Here is a 26,936-nt window from a genome sequence, read left to right as displayed (position 1 = left end):
AAGGGAGGGAGGGAGGGAGGAAGGAAGGAAGGAAGGAAGGAACGAACGAACGAACGAAGGAAGGAAGGAAGGAAGGAAGATAAAGAAATCCAAATCTCCCTCCCACCCAGAAAGCAGAAGTTTTGCACATGCTTCTGCCTGTACCTCCGTGCTTGCCTCATTAGGGTTGGGGGGCAGGGGAGGGTTATGTGACACACAGCCTCAGATCTCCTGTAGCAATCCTCTACTTCACTTTTCAGGACAAAGCAAATAGCTACATTTCTCCTGAGTTAAGTTCTGGAATTTGAAATACAGGTTTTGAGATGAGAAAGAGATACATACTTTCCCTAACTACACCATATTTTTTTTTCTGTGGAGGAAGTGAACATTAGCCAAAAAGCAAAAATATAATCCACGAGTTCCTGTATTTTAACTGTCTCTCATCTTGAAGCAATAAACAAAGGTTAATCAAATACTTACTAGCTGAGTAAATATTTTTGCTCATATGTATAAACCAACCTAGGTCAGATTCTCGTGTTTTGGCTCTGCATTAAGAAATATGTCTTTGAAAGGCTTTTCAAGGTTGGTAGATTCAAAATTAGCTTTTTCCATCTTAACTCCATATGCTAAATTGAGGAACTATGCATATATACATACATATGTATATACAGACACTCTATATACGTTGCTTCTTACAGACCCTCCAAGAACTGTTTCTTTTTCCTCTAAACAAAGACCATCATTCTGCTCATGAAAGTTTCCCTAAGGAATGCTGCAGCAGAAAAAAAAAAAAAAAAAAAAAGTATTTGACAGGGGTCAGCATGTTCCAGTAAGGTAAAATGCTCCAGCTGCCTACAGACTAGGTGGAAGGATCTTTCCAACACACTTTGCAGATTGTTTCCAACCTAAATGATTCTACGATTCCACACCAAAAGCTCCATTTAGGTAACACTCTCCCCTACAGCCCCCCATTTTGTGCATGATCTCTTCTATGTGGGTCACAGCTAGCCCAGGACATATATCTGTCATACCACACACCAGCACAAAGAGAGCCCCATGCTGTGGACACAGAATTGATAATTTGCTCCAGTTCTGCAGAGGTTGTGGAATAAACTCTCAATTTCTTTTTAATCAATCTTCCAAATTTTTCCATTGGGCCATTGGTCTAATGCTACTTTGAAGACCATAAAGGGCATGACCCAACATTTTCCCAATGAACTAGGGAAGAGGGAACAGAAAAGTAACCCCCTGGTCTGTGAGGACCTCCCAGAGGAAACCAGGCATGGGAGGAAGCAGACAGCCTGCCACTGCCCCACCTGGAGACATCACCAGACAATGATAATGTCAAGTGTCTTCTGCCAGTACAATTATCTATGCCTTCCAAAATTGTGCTGCTCAGGCCCACAATATCTTTGGCCACATTTTGAAAGCTTTCCTTCCTGAGGATGACAGTCTCAGGTTTATTCCAAGCTCTTCCCACACTTTGGCAGGGTCACGTGTTGTGGTTGGGCTGAGCTGCTTTAAGCTAACAGTTCTGCTGTAACCTTTGCTTCTGACAAGTGATTGCTTTACGTCCTAAAAGAGATAGAGCAGGCCAGACTTCTGGGAATGGTTATCTGCCTACTGATTCTCCAAGACTTACTTTTCCTGTGGGTGAGGAAAAAGAAAAGGGGGTGACCATTCATACCCTGAAAAGAAAATGATACCTTTTGCCCTTCCCTACAGACACTGCTAAGAGGTACAACAGTGTTCCAGTTAGTGAGAGCCTTCAGCTTCCCTAGGAAGTAACCAAGCATACAGCTGTGTTCTAACTATTTTGTAGGGGAGGTATTATAACCCATCTTCACTGGATACGGTACAGGTTGTGGAGACTACCACCATTTTCCCCAGTTAGCTTACCTTGTCAAGGAAAGCAGTCTTCCAAGCCAGAGGATGGTCCTGGGCCATACCTGAGCCAGAGGTTTTGTATCCTGATAGCCATGCACTGTGGTTGTCATCAGATCAGGCATCCATTTCCCAGGCTATAGAACAAATCTCTTGGGAAGCCATTTCAGGTGTGGGATCTCCTTGCCATCTGCCTTTTTGGGGGTACTATGCCAAATCCACAGATGCCAGATGGATCTGACACATGGATCTGGGAGGTGATGCTACAGGTCAAGGCTCAACCAGAGGGACAGGGGAGGGACCTCTCCTCTCCAGGATCTAGCTATGCTCTTTTTGTTTGGTGATCAGGGGTGTGCATGCTTCACCTTACAAACTATTAAAACGTTTTAAAAATGGAAGGCAAGACACCAGATTGTATTCTGTTGTTTATAAAATATAATATGAAACACATCAAACAAAACAGATTGAAGAGAGTCTCATTTTTTTTCTGATAATCACCAATAACTTGGAGCTGAGGTGAAGAGTTTGCACAGTCACCCCATTCCTTCTTCATCCATTAGGCTCTGCTCCTCCTCCATGGGCCTCAGTGAATTCATTTCCCCCAAGGGACTTAGAAGCCAACTTTCCCTGCAGCTGTTTTTACTAAACTAACCTTTCATGGATCCAGGCCAAACCACAAGGAAGCAAGCCACGGCCATCTGCCCATTTTATGCCTTATCCTGGAGAGATACAACATTGCAGGTCTTTGTGTGCAGTGGTCTAACTTGGCTCTATCCCCAGCCTGGGATTTACCCAAAACCCACTCCTGGGAAATCCTCACGTGACTTCTCCTTACAGGATCTCATGTTAAGCCAGCTCTTTTTCTCCTGTATTTGTCCATCTATTGTTATTTTTTTAAAAACTTTTTACTATTTCGTACCTGCTGGCCATATTTTTGGGAAGGCGTGACTGCACCTCCTCAGTTGTGAAAAGTGACTGAACTGACTTCTGATTGCTGTCTCTTCAGAGGGTCTACCCCACCACAGGACTAAATCCCTTCTCTCCCACTATTCTTTTTGCATTTCCCAACCCTAGATCAATCTGAAAACCAAAAGGCTGTTTAAACAATCTATATGTAAATCGATGGCATTCTAACTGTTTCTGTGGGCATCAGTAAGACAATCAGCAGTGAAGCCTACATGTAGAGCAGCATACCACAAGCTTGGTGGCCAAGATGCCTACAATAGTTAAATGGAAGGCAGGTGACCAAATGGGTGAGCAGGCCATCCAGCCACCCTCACCCTCTCTGCTCGAAACACAGGGTACCTTCTTACCGCCCAGCCAGCTCATGCACCCAACGTCAAACTCCCAGTCTTGGAAGTCGTCCAGGTGTTTTAACTTGACTCAAATACAGTGCTCCCTCCTCCTTTCCTGCCTGTGTATTCTCTTTCTTCCAAACTTCAGTTTCAGCTTCTCTCCTTCCACCTGAAGCCTCATGGTTCTCAGCTACAATTTCTGCTGCTACAGCTCCTAAGCTGGGGAGCAGGGTTAGGAAAATATCAGCTCTGCCTGCCCTGGGTGACACCTTGAGGTATGAACAAGGGGTGACCCAGGGTCCCTTTGCCAGGCTGCTCTCAGGGTGTGGGTCACAGTTCTTTGCCCATGTGAGGCAGGGAAGTGTTTCTGCTGGCATTGCCTTGGGCAAATGTGGTCCCCAACTCTCATAACACCATTACCCACCTCTTAGGAAGCCAGTCAACCACAGTTTTTTTCCAACTTTCTTACCCTCCTTGAAACTTGCAAAAAATGCAAACCGTTTTTTTCCCCCGTTGCTGTATCCTTTGACTGATCTCACTTTTTTTTTTTTTTCCCTGCTGTGGTCACTTTATGGGAAAAGTGTGGTTGTAGAAAGAGTCGGTCCCAGTGACTAAACCAGCTGCCACGGCTCAGTGGGAAAGCTCTCTTCCAGCCTTTACACAGTCCCTCTGGGAGCACATCCCCTCAACACTTAAGATTATAGGCAACTACTTTTCCTGTAAAAGTGAGCTGCAGTTTCTCCAGTGACTCTTCCAGCACTTTCTAAAGAAGCTGAGCTGCTATTAGAGACAGAGCCCTTCAGGGAGATATGCAACCAAGCAGATGTTTGCAGTGGGACAGTGTAACATTTCCAAAACAAGCCTCTATTAGCCAATCTTGCTATATTTCTAGCAAGTCCATACCAGCTATGTTATTTCTCACTCTTCACCAATGGCAAAATTTTAATAAGCAGGCAGTTTTCATTCTCCAGTCCTGACACTTATGCCTGATTTCATGCCCCATTGGCATTATTTTAACCGCTTCTGAATCCCATGGCTGGTAAACATGATGTGTGGTGGTAGGTTTACCACTGTAAATATGTCAGGGGCCTGTGGTCATTAGAGGCTTGACTCAGGGCTGGGATCTGTACCAGATCTACTTGGCCAGCAGCTCTGGTGGATCCGTTCAGGCCCACATGGTGGAGCTGGTGCAGTGTCATCGCAGGGCACACAAGGCAGCAATGTGGGTGCAGACAGGGGCAGTGCACCATCAGCCAGCTTGTGTACCCAGGCCCTGCATCCCCTGCCCCTCCAGCTGCTCCTCCAGGGAGTTGTCGCAGCTCCACCACCCCACTGCTCATTCAGAAAGAAAACTGCTGACCAGTTCTGTCATTTCTAACAGGGCGTGAACAACACCACCAGGGACATGCTTTTCCACCAGCCCAGGCACCTAAACAAAAATACATTCGCATACAGGTGACCGTCGGCAGCACGTGTTTGCTGGCCTACACCAAGGACAGGGAAGCTTCTTTCTGTCCAGCTGCTTGCTACATTTGTAAAAGTTTGAAGAACCATCTTTTTGGAAAAAGCACAAAAAAGACTTGTATTCTGTCCTTCCTGGATACATTGTCCTCTCCATGCCCATGAAAAGCCATAATTCAGGAGAAGAAGTTGAATTCAGGAGCCTCTGGTAACAGGAAGGCCACAGCTCTAGGTGTAAACCTGAGTGCACTCCCCCAGCTGAGCTCAGCACTAGAGGCCAAAGGTGGATCCTCCCTCGTGTTCGGTCACTCATGAAGATGGATCCGTCTCAAACAGAGTCAAGGATGCCTCTGAACAATGTGTTCAAGCCTAGTTCAGAAGCTCCGTTTCCCTAGGAGGCAAGAGAATTTCCATGAATTCCCAAATTTTTTTCCATGGTTATTCAAATGATAGTCACAACCACTGGCCCTGAACCAGAGGTCTCTGAGTATATGCTTATATGTTTAGTATTGTTTCACATCCATCCTGTGTCTGTAGGCCCTCTCTGGTTTCAGACCTCCTTTCTCCTTTCATAGGCTGGAAGACAGAATCCCTCCTCTGAGGGAGGCCATGGAAACTGCCATTGCTTTTCCTACCGTGTCCTCAAATACCTGGACATAGGCTTTAGCCTCAAAGAAAACCCAGTGTATTTCCTGAGTGTCATTTTTTTGTTGTTGTTGCTGATCTTTTGTTTGTTTGGTGGAGTTAACAGCAGGGTGGAGACCCAGAGAGCCACTGTCTGCCTTGATACTGGAAGACATGTCTTGTTTTCTGGTTTTAAAACCAATGCTTCCACTTTCCCTTGTTATCCCATAGGGAAATGGAATGTCCCCAGCTGGCTCTGGGTGCCACCCATTCAGTGCCATGCAGACCAGAGCTTGCCAAGAAGGTACGTTCATAATATAGTTTTGGAAGTAAGGGGAGAAGTAGTCAGAGGAGCAGTCAGAAACTAAATATAGATGTGCAAGAAAAGACTTAGATCCAAGGCACCTACAGTAGCTAATCTTAAAATATTTTCTGTTATATGTTCAAAGCTATCTCCACAGGATCTCCTCTGAATTTTATGGTATGACTGAGAAGATTTTCTTCTGTCATTGCTAATTAAAATGATAATCAACAGAAACTTGTGTACAGTCCTGCAATTAAGCAGTTTACATCTGTTTCATCAAGAGATTTCCTGGGGCATGTTTTAGCTTAGATAACTCTCTAGTAGTGGGATGACACTTCCCACACAATTCCTTCACATGTATTTTCTTTAATAGACTTCTTAGATCCCTTTCACCTTTCTGTTGCTTGTCTTCATCCCTTGAAATTCCCTTTATATGCCCTCATTAAGGAGGAATGTTTCCTGAAGCCACTAGAAAGTTTTTCTCCCCAGATACTGTCTTATAAAAGAGCAGTATGCCTCTCCCCACCAGGGTTAGCACAGCCCTGCTTGCATTTCACCTCCAGCTGTGCTGAGCACTGAGGCCCCAGTGTTTTGAGCCAGGTTGTAAGTGGGATATGTGGCCTGCTGAATCAGCACATTGCCTTTTTTCCCCAGCTTTGGCTCGCTCCCTCTTCCTTTCCCCCACCTTCAGCCAGCGCAGCTCTGGGTTATGCCTACACAGGCTTGCTCTAGACCCTAGACCTAGAGGGAGAGCTTCCAAACTGCAGTGCTGACAAAACCGGTCTGTGCTCGGAACAGATGCCTGCACATCCACTCGACCGAGATGCCTTAGCACCGGCATCTTTCACTTACTGTCAAAAAGTGAGGCGTTCTGTGAGATTTGCAGTGGTTAGTATGAAGCAGTATCAGCTTGTGATGGAATGTCCAATCAATCTTTATATAGTGTTGAAAGTGAATGGAAATAATAGATCCAAGTTGTATCCAGCAGATGCAAACAGCAGAATTCAGCTTCGCTCTGCCTGATACTCAAACTGCCTTTCCTTGAAAATTTAGTCTACAGATTCATCACTGTCATTTGGCACATTCAGTGATCTTTCATCCCTGCTTCCCCCCACCCAAAAAAAAAAAAAAAAAAGAGCAGCATGGACTGCTGTGAGGGCATGTGACACAAACGGAGAAAGCAATACAAATGTAAAGCAATACAAATGTTATATTCCTCCTTGGCCAGCTGTATCTCTGACTCCTTAACAGCCAGCCAAAGACGATGTGATTTGTCCTCTGAAAACATAAGAATTATAAAGTTCCGTAAGCACCAAGTGTGCAATTACAGCTGGATTTTGCATACAGAGTGCAGGGGAGAGTGATGTGGTTTCCTCTGGCTTCCCTTGTGCATTTCTCCTGGAATCAAGCCCTTCCAATCAGGACAGTACTGAGAGCAGTGGGAAGACACTTTGGCTTTATTTTGGACTTAAGGTCAAGCAGAAGGCTTTGCCACCATTTCATATAAGGGACAGGGGGCTGTGGCTGAGCAGCTCAGCTAGAAGCAGTGTCCCATGTGGAAGGCAAAACCCACATGGGATGCTGCGACAGTGCCCACATGAGTTTCTCCCTGAAGGAAAGAGGCAGCCACAATGGCTCCTCAGCAGCTGGTGTGTGTCACTTTCAATGCATGTACTGAAAAGTATTCATCCTGCCCCAAAACACATTGTCTTTTCAAACAAGGCAACAATTAAGTAATGAAGCTGATATAAAAACGGTCAAAATGATCTTATGATCCTGATCACTTGGATGTAGCTGTTCAGGATGTAAATCCAAATATAGCCATAGTCCACAGCTATAGGGCTGGGTCAAAGACCTACAGAATTTATGCATCCTGACTGAGTCTCAAAAAGCCATGCTTTGTAACTGCGTACACACACCCACTGGACAAGGGGCAAAGACGGTGAAGGTGATGGCTAAGAGTCAGGAAAGGTCTACAGAAATTAAGTCTAGAATGAAAATGCCTGGTGGCATAAAGAGTTATAACTCATAACTTAAGAGTTATGCCCACCAGCAGCAAAGACAAGAGTTAATGTACAGCAAATAATAAGGAAACAGAAAATTAAGGCAGTTAGGAAAGGGGGAGAACTCAGAAAACATTGTAGGCATTGAAGCAAAGTGCCCTACTAAAAGCTGTTACAGAAAGTACACAATGCACATATTTAGATACTGCATTGAAACATTTGAGTCATCTGCAAAATTATAATAAAAAAAAAAATCAAGTGTTTGAATTCGTTGGCTTGGTTCTAAAAAATGTGTTTCATTGAAAACCACAATGAAAGAAGAGCTATAAAAATAAGCTCCTCAGAGGGTCCTGCCCTAATAAAATAAATATGAAAAGATGAGCAAAATTTTATGACCATTTTGGAATCTGACTGTGATGTTCCAGGCTCACAGAGACTATAAAGAAATTGCATGTTAGATTTGCCTGAAGGATTATTCCTTATAATGATAGCTGTAAATAGTATGCCTACTTGAAACCCTGAATGAGAAAGAGCAAAGCGTACTGTGTGACTCAAACACATTCTGCTCTTTACAAAAACACATCAGCATTATTATATCTAAAACAAGCCCAGGCAGCTTGTGAAAAATGTGGCAGAGCACAAGAACATGTCCACCAGTATGTCGTTAATGTCGGGGTGCCCTGCCCCAGAAAGCCTGAGGAAATGCCCATTAAGGTTCAAACAGGTCAAATGCCTTCTACCTCTACGTGGCTGAGTCAAAGCCTGGAACCAAGTTTCACCAAGCCCTGCAAAACAGGAGAGATGGGGTATTGCAGTTTGGGCCCAGGGTTTAGAGTTGCTGGTGGTCCGTGAAACTGCAGGGAAGTTCAGATTAAAAAGGCAGGCCAAATCCATCACAAGGTGAGAGGACATGGGAGCACCAACAATTGTGTCTGACAGCAGAAAAACAGCACTGGCAGCTGCTGTGTACAGCATTTGTGTACACAGGAGCATGGGGCCAATGGCCTCATGATGTGCAGGTCCCCAGGCACTGAGAGTCATGCTGCAACCCAGCACCATCACCACCACCACCACCACCATCACGACCACCACCTCATGCACTACTACCACTACCACCATTACCACCACCACTGCAACCACCTCTAACCAGTACCACCATCTCCACAGATGCACACTCTTTTCTGAGGACATTGATGACAAAAGCACCACCATGGTCACAGCCAGGCCCCAGCGCTGTTCCTGCTAAGCAGAGGAAAACCAATCCTGCAGTTGAACCAGATGCACAAGGCAGACAGAGGCATCCTCTGACTAAGTTTTGAGGGCTGTTGGGAGTTGTTAAAGAGGCTCAGCTTTTCCCTTTTCCCTTTTCCCTTTTCCCTTTTCCCTTTTCCCTTTTCCCTTTTCCCTTTTCCCTTTTCCCTTTTCCCCCTTTTCCCTTTTCCCTTTTCCCTTTTCCCTTTTCCCTTTTCCCTTTTCCCTTTTCCCTTTTCCCTTTTCCCTTTTCCCTTTTCCCTTTTCCCTTCCCTTCCCTTCCCTTCCCTTCCCTTCCCTTCCCTTCCCTTCCCTTCCCTTCCCTTCCCTTCCCTTCCCTTCCCTTCCCTTCCCTTCCCTTCCCTTCCCTTCCCTTCCCTTCCCTTCCCTTCCCTTCCCTTCCCTTCCCTTCCCTTCCCTTCCCTTCCCTTCCCTTCCCTTCCTTTCCTTTCCTTTCCTTTCCTTTCCTTTCCTTTCCTTTCCTTTCCTTTCCTTTCCTTTCCTTTCCTTTCCTTTCCTTTCCTTTCCTTTCCTTTCCTTTCCTTTCCTTTCCTTTCCTTTCCTTTCCTTTCCTTTCCTTTCCTTTCCTTTCCTTTCCTTTCCTTTCCTTTCCTTTCCTTTCCTTTCCTTTCCTTTCCTTTCCTTTCCTTTCCTTTCCTTTCCTTTCCTTTTTCTTTTTTTCTCCCCATGTCTCTTTTTTCCCCCTTCATTCAGCCACCAAGACCCTTCTTTGTGACTCCTGAGCTTTCCCATGGTCACCTGTGGGGTCAGCCCCTTGCCCTCTCACCTGTGAGTGCATGCTTGTCTCTGCTGCTGTGGGGGCCCAGTGTGCAAATACTGTATGAAGAGACAGCCTTTTAATGCCTCAACTTGCCTAAATTTTGTGACACCTTTAAAACATTTGCTTGTTTTATCACTGAGATGTCTGGCTAGTGATTTTTTTTTAGCAGCCAGTACTACTGTTCTTTGATGTACACTTTTCAGCTAAAATATTACCTGTTGTTTTTTATCAGCCTTTCCTTCTGCATGGCTACCCTGTGGATGCAGATTACTCAAACACAACTTCGCACCACTGTGCTGTCAGGTTGACCTGGGTTATGTTGGTAAATTCTCATTGCCTACCACCCTGCCCTAACCCAGCACACCTCCTGCATTTACCTGGAGAAAGACTAAACATATATACATTTTTTTCAACCTTTCTGTTTCATTTCTGTAAACCCACAGAAAATGCAGAAGTTACATGAAGGAGACGAGTGGAGTCTCAACATTTAGGTGCAGGGCTGCAGCACTGAGCACAGTTAGAACATCTTTTTCATCAGCTGCTTTAATGGGGAGTTGTTTATTTTTACAAGCACAGAATTATATCTCAATGTTATTATTGAACACACCACAACTGAAACATCCCCTTCACACCTTCAGAGGGGATCTGCCTGTCTACTTTTGACAATGGAGAGTAGCCAAGCAGATATATAAGCAGGTCTCTCACTTGTGCACTGTGGATCAGCAGGAGGACTCTCACAGGGCTTCCTGCCAACTGGCAGTACTTCAATTTAATAATTCCATATAGCACTTCCCTACCGTGCACTGCAGGCTGTTGTACGGCTTCATTAGCTAAGGCCTGTAAAACATTGTGAGTCCTTAAATAAAAGTGGCTGTTTTAATGTCAGATATTAGGGGGATGTTTTCTCTCAAGGCAAAACTTACAGTTCCAGCCTGGAGAAGCCAGCTCCCACCCATCCCTCGGTGCAGCCAGCTCTGGTAAGGACAGGCATCAGCTACCAGTGACAGTGCTACCAGCACCGTCTACGAATGGGATTGCCTGAAGTGGCCTGAAGGGAACAGTGGTACACTGGTTTCTTTCATGGCTAAAGGAACATTTCATTGATTTCTTAACAGAACTCTTAATTTTCTCCATTGGCAACACTACAACAGCTAAACCTATTTGCAGGCCAGTCATGTCTTTAACAGAACATTTTATTCAATTACATTTAAAACCATTATAAAGAGTCATAAGAAAAAAAGTAACAAAAAAGAGGTAAGAAGGCTATATTTTACTGTAAGTGGAAACTATTGCCATTACTATTAACAGAACAATTCACTCTGAACAGTGGTAAGCTTTTAGTGGTGCATTAAATAAATAAATGACAGTTTAAATTAAAACATTTAATCAACTGCTAGCCTTTGCAAACCTTTCTGCACTTTGTCATCAAGGCTATGTATCCATTGACAACAAGGACCTTTTTGTCCAGTTTTGATGAGCAGAGAAAACAGCCCTCTAACTGTGACACAACAAACTACCATTCTGCATTGTTCCCTCCAAAAAAATAAAAAAACAAAATAAAGAAGCCAGATTCTTTAGAGGAGGGAGATCTTGAAAATTAAGGGAATCATTCTGGCACAAAAGAAGAATATATTTTATATTCATTGGAGATCACTACTGTAAATAACAGGGGACAGTTTTCTACTTTATCTTGTCAGCTTGTGTCTATCCATTTACTAATGGCCACTGAAGTGCAATACCTTTTGCTCTCCCTAAAATAAAAAGTAAGCTTTGAAAACCAGACTTGTTACAGTGGTGGAGACAAGGTCATTCTGAGGAAGGAGAGATGGCATGAGCATCGCTGGACGCCCACTCCAGACCAGGTGTCTGGCCTGCACCAGGGGGGACAAGCAAGGCCCAGCACCGTGTGCCAAGCACCATTTTGGTGAGTGGCGATGTGGCCGACTTCCTCTTCCTTTGGTCCTCTCTCCTTCTTTACCATTCCTCACTCCTCCCAAGAAGGCCTAATGGACTGCATTTCAGCTACGTTCCTTCATCAGACAGAGAAGAAACACCAGCTTGTACGTATTTCTGACACAGGCCTTGCAACATCTTGGCAAATGAGGCCATGTGGCTCAAGCAGTATGGTGTACCCGTGCTTCCCCTCTCTCTGCTTGGCTGCCCCTGGGGCAGTTGGGCCCCTTCACATCCATCCATTCTTCAGCAGCCAGGGTGACTTCCCAGAAACACAGTCTGAGAGGGATTAAATGCAGAGAAACTGTAAGGTCAGACTCATAGCCCAGGTTTTGGGAATGCTCATGCAGCTGCTGAAAGCACTGCCCACAACATCCTCCTCTGTCTGTCAGGCTGTCTCCATCTTCTTTACAGACACTCAGCCTTTATACTTTATTTCACCCCAAACACTTTCATCATGTTTTTATGCAGCAGAAGCATGTCAAACAGAGTAGTCATTACTTAATTACTTGATATCTAAATCAGAGAGTTTAGTCGAACATCTCAAGTTTGCTTAATTATAGCCAACTTTATATAAACATATGCTAGCAAACATCAGGCTTGCAGGCAGTACACCACAAATGACAGGAATGCTCAGGAGAATAATCTAGGGTAACAAAATAAACACAGTGGTTCATCTCAACTTGCTAATCTTCTGAATACTTCCATTTTAGAGTGATTTTGACAAGCATCTTTGAATTTCAACCAGAACTTGACGTATCATTGGAGTGTTTTATTTTGCTACTACAGTAGACCAAAAACTTAGGTAGCATTTCTATCTTATACCTGGTTCCTCAAGGAATTGTGTAATTAACCGTGTAACATTTCCTTCCTCCATAGAGTACAGTTAGGAAGACCTGAGCCTGGCATAAAAACATATGTAGTTAACTTTAGATCCGTAAATTGAAGTACACTCAGAAGTGAGCGTACAGGCAGGGACAATTTTGTGGTAATCGCCCTATCAGATTTTTTCCCATTACACTATGCTGTGACCATGTGTATCAACCTTTAGGCACTTTACTCCAGACAAAATCAGGGGCTTTCAGATGGAAGTGGAATCTTGCCCTCCACACTCTCACAGTTAGGTGCTGAAGAAGATCTCTACCAAGACTTGATCCAGTGCTTCTTCACAGATTTTTCCTTCCAAGAAAAGAACCTAGATCTCTCTAGGTGGTAAAACTGTTTCCAACATATCCAAAGATCTAAAAATTGGTCCCTCTGGCTTATAGGCTGGCTGGTGGAAGCCAGCAATTCTGAGACCCCAGCAATAGTCAGGAATGTCCTTGTCAGGGTGGCATGGGAGTCTGTCACAAAGTGGAAAATACTTGATCAGCAGCACAAGACATCTGGTGACTGTTCTGCAGAGGCTTTAGAGGCAGCAACGAATGGCCCTCACCTACAGCATGAGCATCTTTTTTGATTTATTGAATATTTACGACAGTAACTAAACATCCTAAGCAACTATAAAATAACAATTAAACAAATATCAGCCACTCAAGTCCAAATTACTACCTTCACCACCATCTCATATGCTTTGGTTGCCACAGGCTACCTACAAGTGAAGGGACCTGCATGGCTGAAGTCCCCGTGCAGGGGGACCTGGGCACCAGCATGCTGGCAAGGGACTGTGGTCAGAGCAGTCACAGGACTCAACTAATCTTCATTACATGAGGCCTTCACAAAAGTAGACTTTAATCTATCTTGCGATTTATGTGTTTTCCCTTCATAGCCCTGGATGGCAGGGCCGTTACTCTGAGGGGTGCAGCTAGGACATGAAGCCTCTTACTGACCTTTTATATTTTGTGGTGCTTTTTAGCAGCACCAGTAAAAATTGATTTTATTAATCCTTTTCATCAACCTAATGTCTTTCTCAGGGCATCCACAACCTTTTAAAATTATTTTATTTATTTGTTTTTAAAGTAAGAGCGTGCTGTAGAACCCTAATCCATGTTTTATTTTGAAACCATGAAGGTTAGTGTCATCTCAGCTCCCAGTAGCTGAGCTCCTTTCAGTAGCCATGCAGCTCTGCTGTTCCTGAATACACTGGCTGACACCTTTGCCCTGTTACAGCATGCGAATCCTGTGGAAACTCCTCATTCCCCATCTGTGGTTCAATCCTGCCTGTCCTTGGGGAAACCCTTTCCTGTCTTTCCAGTGGGAGTAGAAAGTGGATATGGGAATTTAACATCAACTAGTCCTCTTTTTTTCCTCTAGCAAAGATGTCTGTGGATATGTAGCACAGTGCTTCTGGCTGGTGGAGATGTCCAGACTCCTCAGAGCAGGACAGATGCAGTATGTTACACCCAGACATTCTTCAGGTCTCATTCACTCAGACAGGCCTCAACACATTCACAAGAGTCTTTGCACCTTGCTCAACAGAAAAAAACAGAGTATCTCCAGGCCCTTTTCACTGGAGGTCATTTCCTCCAGGCCAGTGCCTCCACGCACCTGTACAGGCCTATAGATTTACACGGGGGTTGGTGTTGAACCAGCCACAGTGCCCATACAGGAGCAAAGGATATGAGATGCCTCACTGCTCCATGTCCTGACCTAGCCCTATCCCATTTTATAAATCCACATGAAATTAATTAACTTTCTGCTACCTAGATCATTGCTTACTGTTGATAGAAAACATCAGTTAAAGTGACCGAAAAATATATGTGGTCAGCCTTACTAAGTGCATTAATGGCAATACACTGCAATACACAGTACCTAATTGTGACATATCCACCTGTTTCTAACAGTATTACATAATGTCCCAAGGCAGACTTACAGGCACGCACGCATTTTCACTCCAGTATAACCTGGTTCTGGTCACCATGGCAGGCAACCTCTCTTAGTATTTTGCCCAATGGGATTACCGTATTAACAGTCTAAAAATTATTGAAAACAAAAATAACAAGAACATGGTTTTGACATAGTAAAGCTTATGCCATTTCCCAGTGCTGTTGGAGTGTCTTAAATCACCCACAGGAGAGGAACTTTTCTTGTTTGGCATGGCTTAATGATTGCTCCAGAAAAGAACTAATTAACCTAATGTCAGGAAACCTAGTGAGCAATATTGAGCATGACATTAATAACTGTGCAAGTGCCAAGTCTTTTTTTTTTCTTCTTCAAATTATTATGCAATTTTTGTTCTTGTTAATCAAATTATGCCAGAACACTTTTGACCTATCAACATGATCTTATAAAATTTACATTTACATAGATTCTTCCATGCTTATCATCATCAAATATCTTCACAAAATAGGGTTTGTTTGTTTGTTTGTTTGTTTTTTACAGAGGAGGACAGAAGCAATCAATCTGTAGAATCAAACAGGGAAAAATCAAGACAAATCATAAATTCACTAAATCTGTTATGTCCATAGTGATTCAAGGCAGAAAAGAAAATATTTTTGTCTCCTAAACCTGTGTCGATTGCATCTGCTGTGGGTAGAAAGAGAAATTTTAGCAAGGAAATTAAGGAAGCATATAAGAAGAGCTGACTATCTTAGCCAAGACACAAGTTTGCTTCTGAATTCTCCTTTAATTGACTGAAGATGCTTTGCTGTATGGCTCCCTGCTATTACTTGTCAGTAAACTTAAATTGCATCTTAGAACAACATCCTGAATAAATGAACCTCTAGATTAAATCATTGTGATGGACGCATAAGCACACACGAGGAGGGAAAGGAAGAATTACAAATACCCTCATAAAATTTTTTGTCTTCCATCTTGGGAATTCCTGAATGTTTCAATGTTTTATCCCATTAGCACTGCATCAGAAATATGATCTTAAGTGGCTTTCCCTCCTCCTCAATGACAAAGTGATGAGTTGATACCAAATCAGGTATCCAATTATTTTTTTCTGTGAAACTTGCAAAACATTACTGCCAACTTGAGTTACACTCATGTAGGTAATGGTGGTAATCTTCTTTAAAACATTTACCAGCTTACTGTAAACAAGGTAACCTCCATCCATGGAAAGTGCCAAATTCAAGAGTGAATATATATGATACTTACAGAAATGTGTAAGGTAGATAAAGGCATGAGTCCAAAATGTGTTCAAGGAATTAACAATTGCAAAACACATAAAATCCTTAAAGAATTTGTCTGACCTTTGGGCCATAGCTTTCTATCTTGTGGAGGACAGAAAGGCTAAATAGCCCTAAGCACTCTCTCTGCTGGCAAAGGAAGACCTTTTCAGCCTACAAATATTTTTTTTAATACTTCAGTGTATTGATCAAGTGTTAAACTATCAACCGCTGTTCAATAATTCATTACACTTTCTAATGCACTTAACTGCTAAACTAGCTGTCGTGTTAAAGCTTTGGAATTAAAATGGACTGGTGCTGCTGAATTGTGGTTAAGTCAGAAAGCCAGAAGACTCTAACTTTCTTCCTGATGAGAAGTGTATAAAGCTGTTAAAGTCTAATCTAATTATTTTATATTTAATATAAAAAGTCTTGCAAGTGAGGTGTCCACCTAATTGCCAAAACTCAGAGGCTCACCCTACTTGTTGAGAAAATATTCTTTCAACAAAGCAGAAAAAAGGGGTGAAAGGAAAAAAAAAAAAAAAGAGAGAGAGAGAATAAGTCTCCCTGCTCCCCAGAGCTATCTTCAGGCACAAACACGTTGAGCTTTGCCCAACCTATGAGCGGACGTAATCAAAGCCACCACCAATGTTGGTGCTTGGGTGGGGTGAGCACCTGCACTGTGAGGATCTTGGGACATTGGCTGCCACAGAGGGAGCACGACACACGGCTGTTGGAAGCCAAAGTGCTCTCCATCACAGTCATGTTACAACCTGGCATGAAATAAAAAGACTCTAATTTTCATGTGACTGACTTTAGGAGAAGAAAATATGGCATGGTTCTGAAATGCAAAAACAAGCTGACTAGATTTTTTTTTCTTTACATTTTAAGCACTGAGCCTCCATGACCTTCTTCTTCCCCCAGATCAGTTGTTCACACAGACCCACTCTTCAAGTGAAATGAATTTGGGATCCCGAAAAGAGAGCAGACTGCCAGGACTTTGGGTTAAAAACCTCTCAATATGTCACAGACATTAAAACAAGCTGTTAGTGACCTTTGCAGACTTATACTGTATAACACATTTTAATGTGCTTATTTAACAAACCTGTAGAGAAGAGCGCACTGGATGTGGCCGGAGAATCCCTTCACCAACCTCCTCCAGAGCTGTGTCTCCCTGGGACGCCTTGTTAGTGTAAGGGTGTGCTTGGATGACTTCAGCTTTGATGAAAAGACTGTTTTCAGTAATAGCTTTTCTCATTAATTTTCTCGAGCTCTTTGTTGCCACTGACAAAGTTACCTCCTGGTTTCTGATGCTCTTGAAGGCATAGAGATGAGCCAGACGTGTGCCTCTGAAAAATGAGGCAACAAAGAGAGCAAACGCTAGTGCTGAAGAAGTCTTAACCCACCCCTCTTTTAATGATGGCCCACCATCTCTGATAATAGCTGAAAACACTTAAACTAAGTGTTTTAAAATCAACTGGACCAAGTTCCTCGGCCAGAGTGGAAGGTGTCATTGTACCAGTAAGGCTAACTATTAGAGAGATACTAAAAAAACTTCAACTTATAAGTGGAAAATATTTAAGTGTAATTCCAATACTTAATAATAAAGACAACAATTTTCCAATCTGACACTAACTTATGAGAAAATTTTCAGGATTTTATCAACAAAGAGTTAGAGGCTAAAAGTATGATTAATACCATTCAGCTTTGTTTCTTGTAATGAAGGTTCTGTCAATCATTCATTCTTTATTTAAATATATAGATATAGATACAGATATAAACTAGTCTGTGTGGATGCAAACCATTCCTTTTACTGTTATACAATATCTTGACTAAAGAGCTTGCATTATCTGGAATTAGTGAGTACTTTCTAACTCACTAAAAAGTGATTCACTGATAACTTTCCAAACTGTGATGACAATGAAAAGGTATCAGGAGGCAGGGCCATGAGAAAAGGGATATTCCCAAGAAAATGTCTTTGGTCCAATGTTAGTTGTCATTATCAATGATCCAGGTGACGAGAAGGGTAGGGTAAAATTCTTACCCAGTAAATATGCAGGCAATGCAAAGGCTGATGGAGTAGCAGATAACAAAAAAGGGCAGATCTTCTGGGCTGACGTGAATCACCTCATTAAATGGTCTCTGTACCTTGTAGGGATGACATTGTACTGTGTTGCATCGAGGAAACTGATGAGAGAGATGGTCTGATCCTTACATGTCCAATCAAGTACCTCCGGGAAGAACAGGGATAAGACAAAGGAGAAGGGTTTACCTAGGCTTAAATTTAGGGATGGGAGCTGAAAATAGCTAAATGTGTCCTTGCAATGAGATATTGCTTCACAGTAGAAAGGTAATTAAAAGGTAGAGAGGATTACTGGAAGAATGGGTAGACTTCTAATCACTTAGTCTTTAAAATGAGATTCCCTGCTTTTCTAGTGGTCTTGCATGCTTTAATCTTCTTCTGGAGAAATTAAATGCCCTCTATGCAGAGCAGGTCAGAGTAGATGGCTGCAGTTGTTCAGTGCGGCCTCACAGTCTGTGAATAATTCATTGATAAGTCTGATGTTAAGTTTACAGTATGGCAGAGAGGAAAAAAGACAGCCTGGCTTTGGGCAGCATCTATGAAAGGAGCAGGCTGTCCTTAAACATCCTGGGACACCAACTCAGGCCACTGCCCCTCCATAATGAGTCATGCTCAAAGGGAACCTAGAGAGGAGCAACAAAAACTGCTCTGACAAAGGGTGATTTCTGAGCAAAAATTGTGGTGCATAACCGGATAAGACACCGTGCTACCACAATGTCTTAGAGAAGTCAGTATTAAGAGGGCACAGAAGTGTTTCCAGCACTTTTCCTACAAGAAATAAACTGTTATTGAGAACATCAAAATGCGAAGGACTTGTAGGTATTGCTGTGGACTTGTAAAACTGCATTAGAAAACACGACAGGAATAGAAATCCTGCGTTTCAAGGAGATGAATGCAGTGGTTTAAAAGTATTTCAACTGTGACTTGCTTAATGATTGCACCATTTACAGTGTTTCTGAATCACCTTGGTGGTAGCTGAGCATACTGCTCCCCACACCATGCTGACAAGGGATCTGAGCAGCCAGAAAATGTCTTACCTTCCTGTGACATGCAGTGCACTTTGCACCAGGTGGTACTAATGAGTATGGCTGCAGCCTCCAAATCCTCCTGCTCACTCATATTGGAAATGCAAAGTGAGCTCGTTGCCTCCACGCAGCCCCTGGCAAACCAAATCTGCAAAGATAGGTGGCAGCTAAGGCAGAGCAGGGCCCTTTGAATGAGAGATGCTGTTCAAATCCAAGGAAGTGTAAAAAGAGAAAAATAGAGGATGATGTGCCACTGAAGGAGAGGCAGAGGAACACAATACTTAAGCCTTGAATAAAAATGAAAAACTAATCACACTGCATTCAGGCTGTGGATAGAACATTTCATCCCCTTTTTTGTATTCTGATCAGTCAGGCAGGCATGAAAATGACCTTTCTTGCATGCATGTTGTCAGAAACCTGCTTCAAGCAAATGTTTATTTTATCTGACTGGATCTCAGCCGACCCATAGCACAGCTGATACCAGATGTTTTCTATTTAAGGACCATTCTCTGGGAAGTTAAGCTCAGGCAGTACAGCAGGTGTCTGTGTGCAATCACTTCATCTTCTGCATCCCCAGGACCATTCGGTGCTCTGTGACTGCAGCTGACGGTGAGCAGAGCACTGCTTGCTCCTGGCTGCTCTTTCGCATGTATTGCCCCAAAGCTCTGGGTAGGATTTGAAGGATCCTGTGCTGGTCCCAGGCCCATGACAAGCAGTATTGTAGATGCCCTGTGAGGGCTTACTGGTGTGCTCTTACTGTGGTGTCACCACACAAGCCTTCAAGACATCCCTTTCTCCTACTGGAGGGAATTATTCTCAACACAAATGGGGATTAAAAACAAAAAAGGATTAAATTCTTTCAGACTTACTGCATCGGTGTCTAGATACCTTTCCCTTCATGTTTATATTTGGAGTTTGGAGTATAAACCCAGAGAAAGCTACCTGTTGAAAGCAAAAAGTTTACCTACTGCTGTCTAGCTTGCCCAGTGCAATGTATGAAACCACCTGAAATGGGCCATACCAAAAGGTCTGCCTGGATCACGGCAGCTAACGCCCCAACATCTGGCAACGTATGGCTGGGGGACACAGTGAGCCAGGGACAGCTCTGTTATGTTGGGTAATGCCTGATGCATTTCTCTGTCATTGACATACTCCACCTCACCACACGAATCTGTGCACCTACACCATTCTGTGTCAGAGTTCACAGACAAGCCGTACATCACTGGAACAGACTGACAGCGCAGCAGGCGGAGGCTCACATGCTGGGAATCACCCGTCTGATCTGCACCCATCACCTGTTAACAGGGGCAGCATAACGGAAAGGTTTTGAAAAAGAGATGAATGTGGACCAAAAGGTTGAATGTCATGAAGGGAAAAGGAGAAAATGAAGTATTGGTAATGTTTGCATTATTTGTTTTGCTTTTTTTTTTTTTTAATTATATTATTACAAATAACTGGTTTTCAAAACCTCAGCACATAATCATACTAGGCATTCTGGGCACTATCATTTTATTTATTTAGCTGACATTCTCCGTGTTTTCTTGAAGAAAAGCTATTCATTTTGTTCAGAAATTTCAAGATTATGGTTAGGCTTACAGCATTCAAACAGAAAATAGAGACATCTAAGGGAAGCAAAGTATTTGAAAAAAAATGACAATTACAGGAGAAACAAACAGAATAAAGTCCTAGGCTTTTAAGGATGTTGGTGATATCTGAAATGGGTAAGAGCTTTCATGGTGGAGCTGTTACTTGTTTTGTACATGCAAAGACCATGACTGCGTCTTAGTGTACAACCTGCCTACTGACCTACAGCAGTCCTACAAACTGCCAGAAAGCAGAAAGGTGGAATGAAAGAGGGGCTTTGCTGATTTCTGTGAGTAAAAGATGAGTGGTGGACAGACATCTGCCGGTTGTGATCCAGTTATCAGCCAGGATTTCAACATAGTGGAGATTTCTTAGTCTGGGCAGACAGAGGAGAGGGAAGTGAAGAAGACTTAAAAGATGTTTGTTTCCTCAATTGCTTTGTTATGAATCTAGAGGATTTGACTGGAGAAACTCAATTATACTTAGATTTTCAAATATAACTGTCTCAATTTTTTTTTGTGGAAAATGATGGAGCACAGCTCACAGAGCAATCAAATTCTCTTGCACTTGTCATTCAGGATGGTGAGGTTGTGTTCAATCCCTTCGTAGCCCTTCAGAGCTTTCCAAGCATGACCCACATCTGCTTGTAATGGGTCATTGTCACTGCTGTATCTGAGAGCCCACAGGCAAAACTGAGCATGGAGCAATGTGTTCAGAGCCTATTTGCATGCTTGCAACGAAGGGGAGCATATATGTACAGACAGATGCATAATCAAGGGGACAAAGCCAGCTCCGAGAAGACATCACTAATGTCCCAGAAAGGCAGTTGGCCCTTAAACAAGATCTTGTCACCAGTGTATTCCAGGATTTAATTACATTACTATCGATGGCAGCAATTCATCCTCCTGCAGCTATGTGGGGGTATAGAAATTACTGAAGGGTAGGTAAAGAGCTGAGCATATTATAGCATTAGAACTGATTTATGCCCCATTACTGAACTTAGCTTTAAGATAAGAAAAAGAAACTCCTTTTTGCTTATAAAGGAAAAGAAAATACATCAGTGCTGAAAGATACTCGGCACTAAGGGGAACTCATAATTCAATGAAAAAAAAAAAGGAAAACAGGAAAACTGTGATACAATCTCAATAAATATTGTGAAAATAGTCCAGATGCTTCTTCACATGATTTCTGTAAAACTCCTTTGGCTTGTAATATGCCACTGCATTTACCACTTCTAGAAAGGAGCCATATACTTTCACATCAACTACTAGATGTCAAAATAACTGGGGCAGTTGCACAACAGTTGCTGTAGCACAGAGGAAATAAAAGTATATACATATATTTATATTTTTGGTACACACAATATGGAGCAGAAGGGCTATTTTGTGTTTAACTTTTATAGTATTGTGAAAGGGTTTTAGTGTTTCAGGATAATTTTTCACAGTTTGTTAAGGATGTTTTTCTTTTTCCTATGTTCTTCCCTGTATTGTGCTGACAGCTTAATTCTAAGGCTGATGGACTTTAATACAAGACCAGGGGCAAATTTGTTCTGTCCAGCTCCAAGTAGTGAGCCAGATGCAACAACCACTTGTTTAGGGGCCATGTCCCACGTTCAGCAGTCCAGACTATGAGCTCGATGGTCCCTTTTGGCCTGAGGACATGATCATTGCAGCCCTTGTGGCACACCAGCTCGGGTCAGCCTCCACTACAGCTGAAAATACTTTTTACTGGTAGCTTGCAAAGCATACCTCTAGCCCACAAAACACTCATAAAAACAAGGCTAATGCTACAGGCTTGCTTCACAAAGAGCTATCACGTTATTAATTTTATCCACCAACATTGCTATCCAGTGCTCAACTGCTTATAACCCATAGGCAGGCAGCAGCTTATTTCAGGCTCCTGGAGTAACATCCCCTTCCCTACAAATGTTACCTGGAATACAGATTATTTGCTGAATGAAGCCATTGTGCTGACCTGAGGCATGTACGTGACTTCTTCCACTCACTCTCTTCCGAACATAACATAGCACACAGCAAAAGTCCAGGGTTTAAATTCCATTAAGAAGTTTACTACAGAAGTGTGATCATTTAATAGGATCATGAAATTGCTTGTAATACAATGTGAACTTTAGCACAAGACAGCACAGATATTTTAAATAAAGACATGTTAGCCTTGTGTTTGTTAATTTATTCAAAGTTTCAAAGATTAATTATAAATTTATCTTTATACTATGCAATACAGCAATTTCAGTCTTCGTTTAAAAAGTCGGATTTATCAGACATACCAGTGCCTGCTAGAAGTATCAGAGCACAGCATTACTTAGCAATCTAGCTGCTGTGCCCTGAAAATAGGGCAGTAATCTCTGGTAATCCCTAGGTATTTAAGATTACCATGGAATAACACTAGAAATAGCTTAGCAAATGATTTAAGAATGCCTCAGACTGTAATTATGTGCAGATAAAGGTCACCGGGTAGAATATTTCTGGTGTGGTTTGGAGTTCATAAGAACAGTAAGGGTCTTATACTAAGGCACTTTAATTCCATCTTGCATAATTGAGGTGGAAAAGTAACAGCATGACGGTATCTGAGTTAATTTCTTGGTAACTGGTATGCTTCTAATAGGATTTTTGCACTGAACAAGAGGGTAGTCAGGCAGTATGTGAAGCAAGGGTCAAGGAAAGCAAAAAAAAGAAAGTGAGAGTTTGGAAAGCTCCCAGGGAGAAGCATGTCCTGAACTGTTTGCTCCTCTTCCACAAATGAAAGAAGCAGAAACCTTCACAAAACTGTGAGGAAAATTCTTTGTGTTCATCACAAACCTATTATTGCTGGGTTGTGTTCCTACTCTCAGTCTATGTTCCTACTTTTACCTTGAGCCCTTTTATCCTGAGGCACTTGGCCTCCGAAGGAGCACCCTCCAGACAACAAGTTTGGAACAGCTGCTTTGCAAAAACAAGCCTTGTCTCATTATTAGGACATTAGTACCTTTGTTACTCTTCACTTATGAGTATGCCCCAGGCAGGGCCTGACAAGGAAGGGCCACGGACCCTCGCCCCCAGGGGATGGAGCCTACTATGGGTGCACGGCATCTCCCGAGCTTCAGCTGCTGCCCTGGAACCAGTGCGTGGAAACCTGAAGGGTATGAAAGGGTATGAGCATGCTCACAGGCAATCTGTGAATGTTAACAACAAACGACAGAAAAAAAAAAAAAAGCGAAAATATCAATGAACATGGTGTTCACAAATCAGCTAGAACAAGTGTTAATTATTAGAAAATACCCACTGTCACTGTGATCAAGATTTGGAACGAAGCTATAATTACAGCATTAGCTTTCATCCCCAAACGACTAATGAATCAGCGAACTGACATTTACAGCGATACTTAATTAAAAAAAAAAGAAAAGAAAAGAAAAAAAAAAGAAAACATAACACAGAAACAATGGCATACCAAATTTGCCTTCTTTCAAGTCACAGGAACTTCACTAATACCCAGGGTTCCTCTGAAAAAGAAACAGAGTAATCGAGATTTATAATAAAGAAAAGAATTCATTACAATAAAAATAATGTTTGGAGAAATTACATGTAAATTATATTTTGCCAGGAAGCCAAAACTGACAATCAAATAAAAATGCCCTGAATAGTCATTATGGTGGCACAGATGTTCTCCTGCCACATTTCACATTGACTCTTTCTATTCGAGTTGCTCTAAAATAGATAATTGAATAAGAGTCTGTAACAGCAGGCTACAGAGCTTTCTGTCCAGCTTGGCTTCACAGACCTATTCTTTCCAATTTTATTCACAAACCTATTATTGCTGGGCTGTATTTCCTGGATATTGAATGTAGTGAACACTATTTTAAAGATATATGTTTTGCAGAAATCTGAGCTCCACAGCTGTTGCAGAGCCATTTTAAGCCCTCTGCACTGCATGCCATTAGCGTTTCATACAATTTAACTGAGAAGTTCAAAACGAGGGCAAGTGGGCAGTTCTCAGAAGATCAGCTAGTTCAGTGGGTAGGAGAGAGTAAGTGCTCTAAGAAATCATATTGAAATCTGCTGAAAGTGCTGAGTCAACAGCAAACTTTGCATATAGAGTCTGTTAACTGGTTTCAGGGACAAATTATGCCTGTGCCTATGAAACTTTGCTTTTTATTCATGAGAGCTATTAAGGACTTTCATTTCAAAGGGGTCTTGGAGATCAGACATCCACAGCCTGTCTGAAAGTCCTTGCGACTCTGATGTCATTGTTTGCTTAGGACCAGGGGCATATGATTAATTGATTTTGTCAGTTTGCTGTAACTCAAAATAAAATAAAATAAAATAAAATAAAATAAAATAAAATAAAATAAAATAAAATAAAATAAAATCAGCTCCCTTCAGCAAAGCAAGAACCAGGAAAATATCATGTGCAATTGGCAGAAGTGTTTCAAATGGTTCAAGTGGGAAGCTGTATTTTTAAAATTAAACACAGCCAAATTTCACAACCAAGCACTGCTTGCACCACTGCAATGAAGAGTTCAGCCTTTTTCACATAAACTCTATCAGTAATTTTAACAACTCTGCAATTGCTTTTAATTTGCACAGATTTAACCATTGTAACTATTTTGCCAGCAAACTACTCACCTGGCAAATCTCAGCTATATTTCTCGTGCCCTTTGAGAATGACCACACAAAGTTCTGTCTCCTCTGTAGATATTGCCCTCATTTTGCTTCAGGATGAGACCCAAACTAAAGCACGTTTATTTTATTTTGGCTTTTGTGAGTGTCAGAGCAGAGCTTTGCCCTGCTCCATGCTGGCAGGGATTCCAGCATGTGCCAGGGAGCTGGTGTCCCTCGGCACTTTGCACCCCAACACCAGCCCCATCCTGGTTTGGCAGCTTGAAGGTAGAGCTGAGTCCCACCTGAATGAATTTCTCCTTTTGTCCACCATATGCTTGTGCTCACACTGCCACCCTGTACAGTCTGCCAAACACATCACTCCAGACAGAAATAGCCAGTTGTCTCTGCCCCAGCACCTAGCATAACATAAAAAAGATGCTGAGAGTAACCAAGCGGTGGCCCTGCCACATGCCAAGGGAGCAGAGCAGCCCCTGGCCGTGGGAGAAGCTCCTCATCTCTGTGTGAGGTGACACTGCTTGCCCTGAGCTTGATCAATGCCAAATAAAAGGGGGGAGGAGGAGGGGAGAGGAGGGGGTGGAGGCTGAATTTTGCACATACTGAAGCAACATCTGATGAGCCAGATTTTGCATCAGAGTTAATACATTTGTGAGCAAACCACCTTCAGAATCTAGTCACAGTCCACAGAAATTGCCTCCATAGCCCCCAGATATGCCAGACCAATGCACGGTCCTGCAGGAAGACTTGGACTGACACCCATATGTGATTTCTGAGGGCTACGTATGGTGCATCTGCTGCAATTTGTTCCCTACCAGACAGGCCTTTAAACGAGAACAAGCTCCCCACCTCGCCACAGTCACTTGGTGTTTAGATGCAGTCCCTTACCATGTGCTCTCAAATTCATTATTTCCTCTCTTGCTTCTTTTAATTAGAGCAGCTCCTTGTGGCTGAAAGGAAGCATGTGAGCTCAGCTGATTAAGTGGGGTAGCATTTTACTTGCCAGCATTTCAGTTTGGAAAAAAAGAAACTGCTGCCAATAGAAGTTCAAAAGGCTCAGCTATGCCATGGGTTGTCTTTAGGACAGAGGTCTACTTCCGAGCAGTTCCTGGTATTGTAAATTTCAGAATTTCACTCACCGCTGTTTAGTTAAATTTTTTAGTTATTTTTTTTCTCTCTCTCCTGACCCCCTGAGACATCCAAATCCCAACATTGCCCTTTGTACTCAAGTGAGAAGCCCTGAGATACCATCAGGCATTTCATCCAAACAAAACTCAGGCTCAGTCCTAAAATCCTCCTCCTTGGCTGGAAAAGACAGGAGCTGAGGAGCTTTCATCAGGAAAAAAAAAATAATTTGGGCCCTAAGACACAATCATCTTGGAAACAGGGTTCACCCTCTAGAACAGGTCAGTGATATGTTATGGTACAGACCCAGCATGTTTATCCTGCATGTCAAAACCGTAACTTTATGCAAAATCAGTAAAGTTTTCTGTCGCAGTTTGGCTTTGTTTGTTTTGTTTTGTAGTTTTGCTTTGCTTTTAAATAAGAAGATTCAGTAAGAGCATCCCAAGCTGTGAGGCTGTACTAGACTTCTACTCTGAAGTACTTCCAGGGGTAACTGCCAGTCTCTCCCTGACATACCTGAGAAAAGCATGTGCCACAAAGATGGCTGATGTAAGGAAAGCAGCTCAGCTCTGTATGCTTCCTCTGGAGGTTCTTGCTCTCCGTGGCACAGCTGTGGTCACCGCTAGCAGCTCTGTGTCAGTGCTGAGGGCTCTGTGAACAGCACTGCTCACAGTTTTTACCTGCAAGCTGCTGTGCCTCTGTGGCAGGGGCTCCCCGTAGCCATGAGGCTGCTGCACGCTGGCCCTGAGGTCTCTGATCAGTGAGGCAGATAAGTGACAACCAGCCTGTTTTTGCTCTCACATTTCATGACCAAACTACCTCCGGATACCACTGATCGCAGCGTGTTTCCTGCCAGAAATAACTGCAGCCCAGGCTTTCTTGGGTACACATATTTGTGCTTTTCTGCCACCCGTTTCATCCT

The 26,936-nt window shown here is 42.7% G+C and overlaps 1 long non-coding RNA gene across 5 annotated transcripts in view; it reads right to left on the bottom strand.

Moving 5' to 3' along the window:
- The window catches only part of LOC106035668 (uncharacterized), a 104,378-nt gene that overhangs the window by 62,675 nt on the left and 14,767 nt on the right, over positions 1–26,936 (bottom strand). Inside the window, exons 6-9 of one of the 5 annotated variants that reach the window (XR_010827572.1) lie at positions 23,724–23,775; positions 23,262–23,408; positions 17,632–18,843; positions 16,693–16,936 (exon numbers count right to left, since the gene is read on the bottom strand). This is a non-coding gene — a long non-coding RNA (uncharacterized lncRNA). Of the gene's footprint in view, position 1; positions 5,011–16,692; positions 16,937–17,631; positions 18,844–18,882; positions 23,409–23,723; positions 23,776–26,936 lie in introns of those variants that run through there. The other 4 variants (XR_010827573.1, XR_010827575.1, XR_010827574.1 and 1 more) reach the window with 4 other exon arrangements.

This window comes from Anser cygnoides, chromosome Z (genome assembly GCF_040182565.1).
Source record: "Anser cygnoides isolate HZ-2024a breed goose chromosome Z, Taihu_goose_T2T_genome, whole genome shotgun sequence".
In the NCBI taxonomy this organism is placed as follows: Eukaryota; Metazoa; Chordata; class Aves; order Anseriformes; family Anatidae; genus Anser; species Anser cygnoides.
Note: the sequence above shows the minus strand (reverse complement) of the source record. Positions and strands in the feature narration are given on the sequence as shown.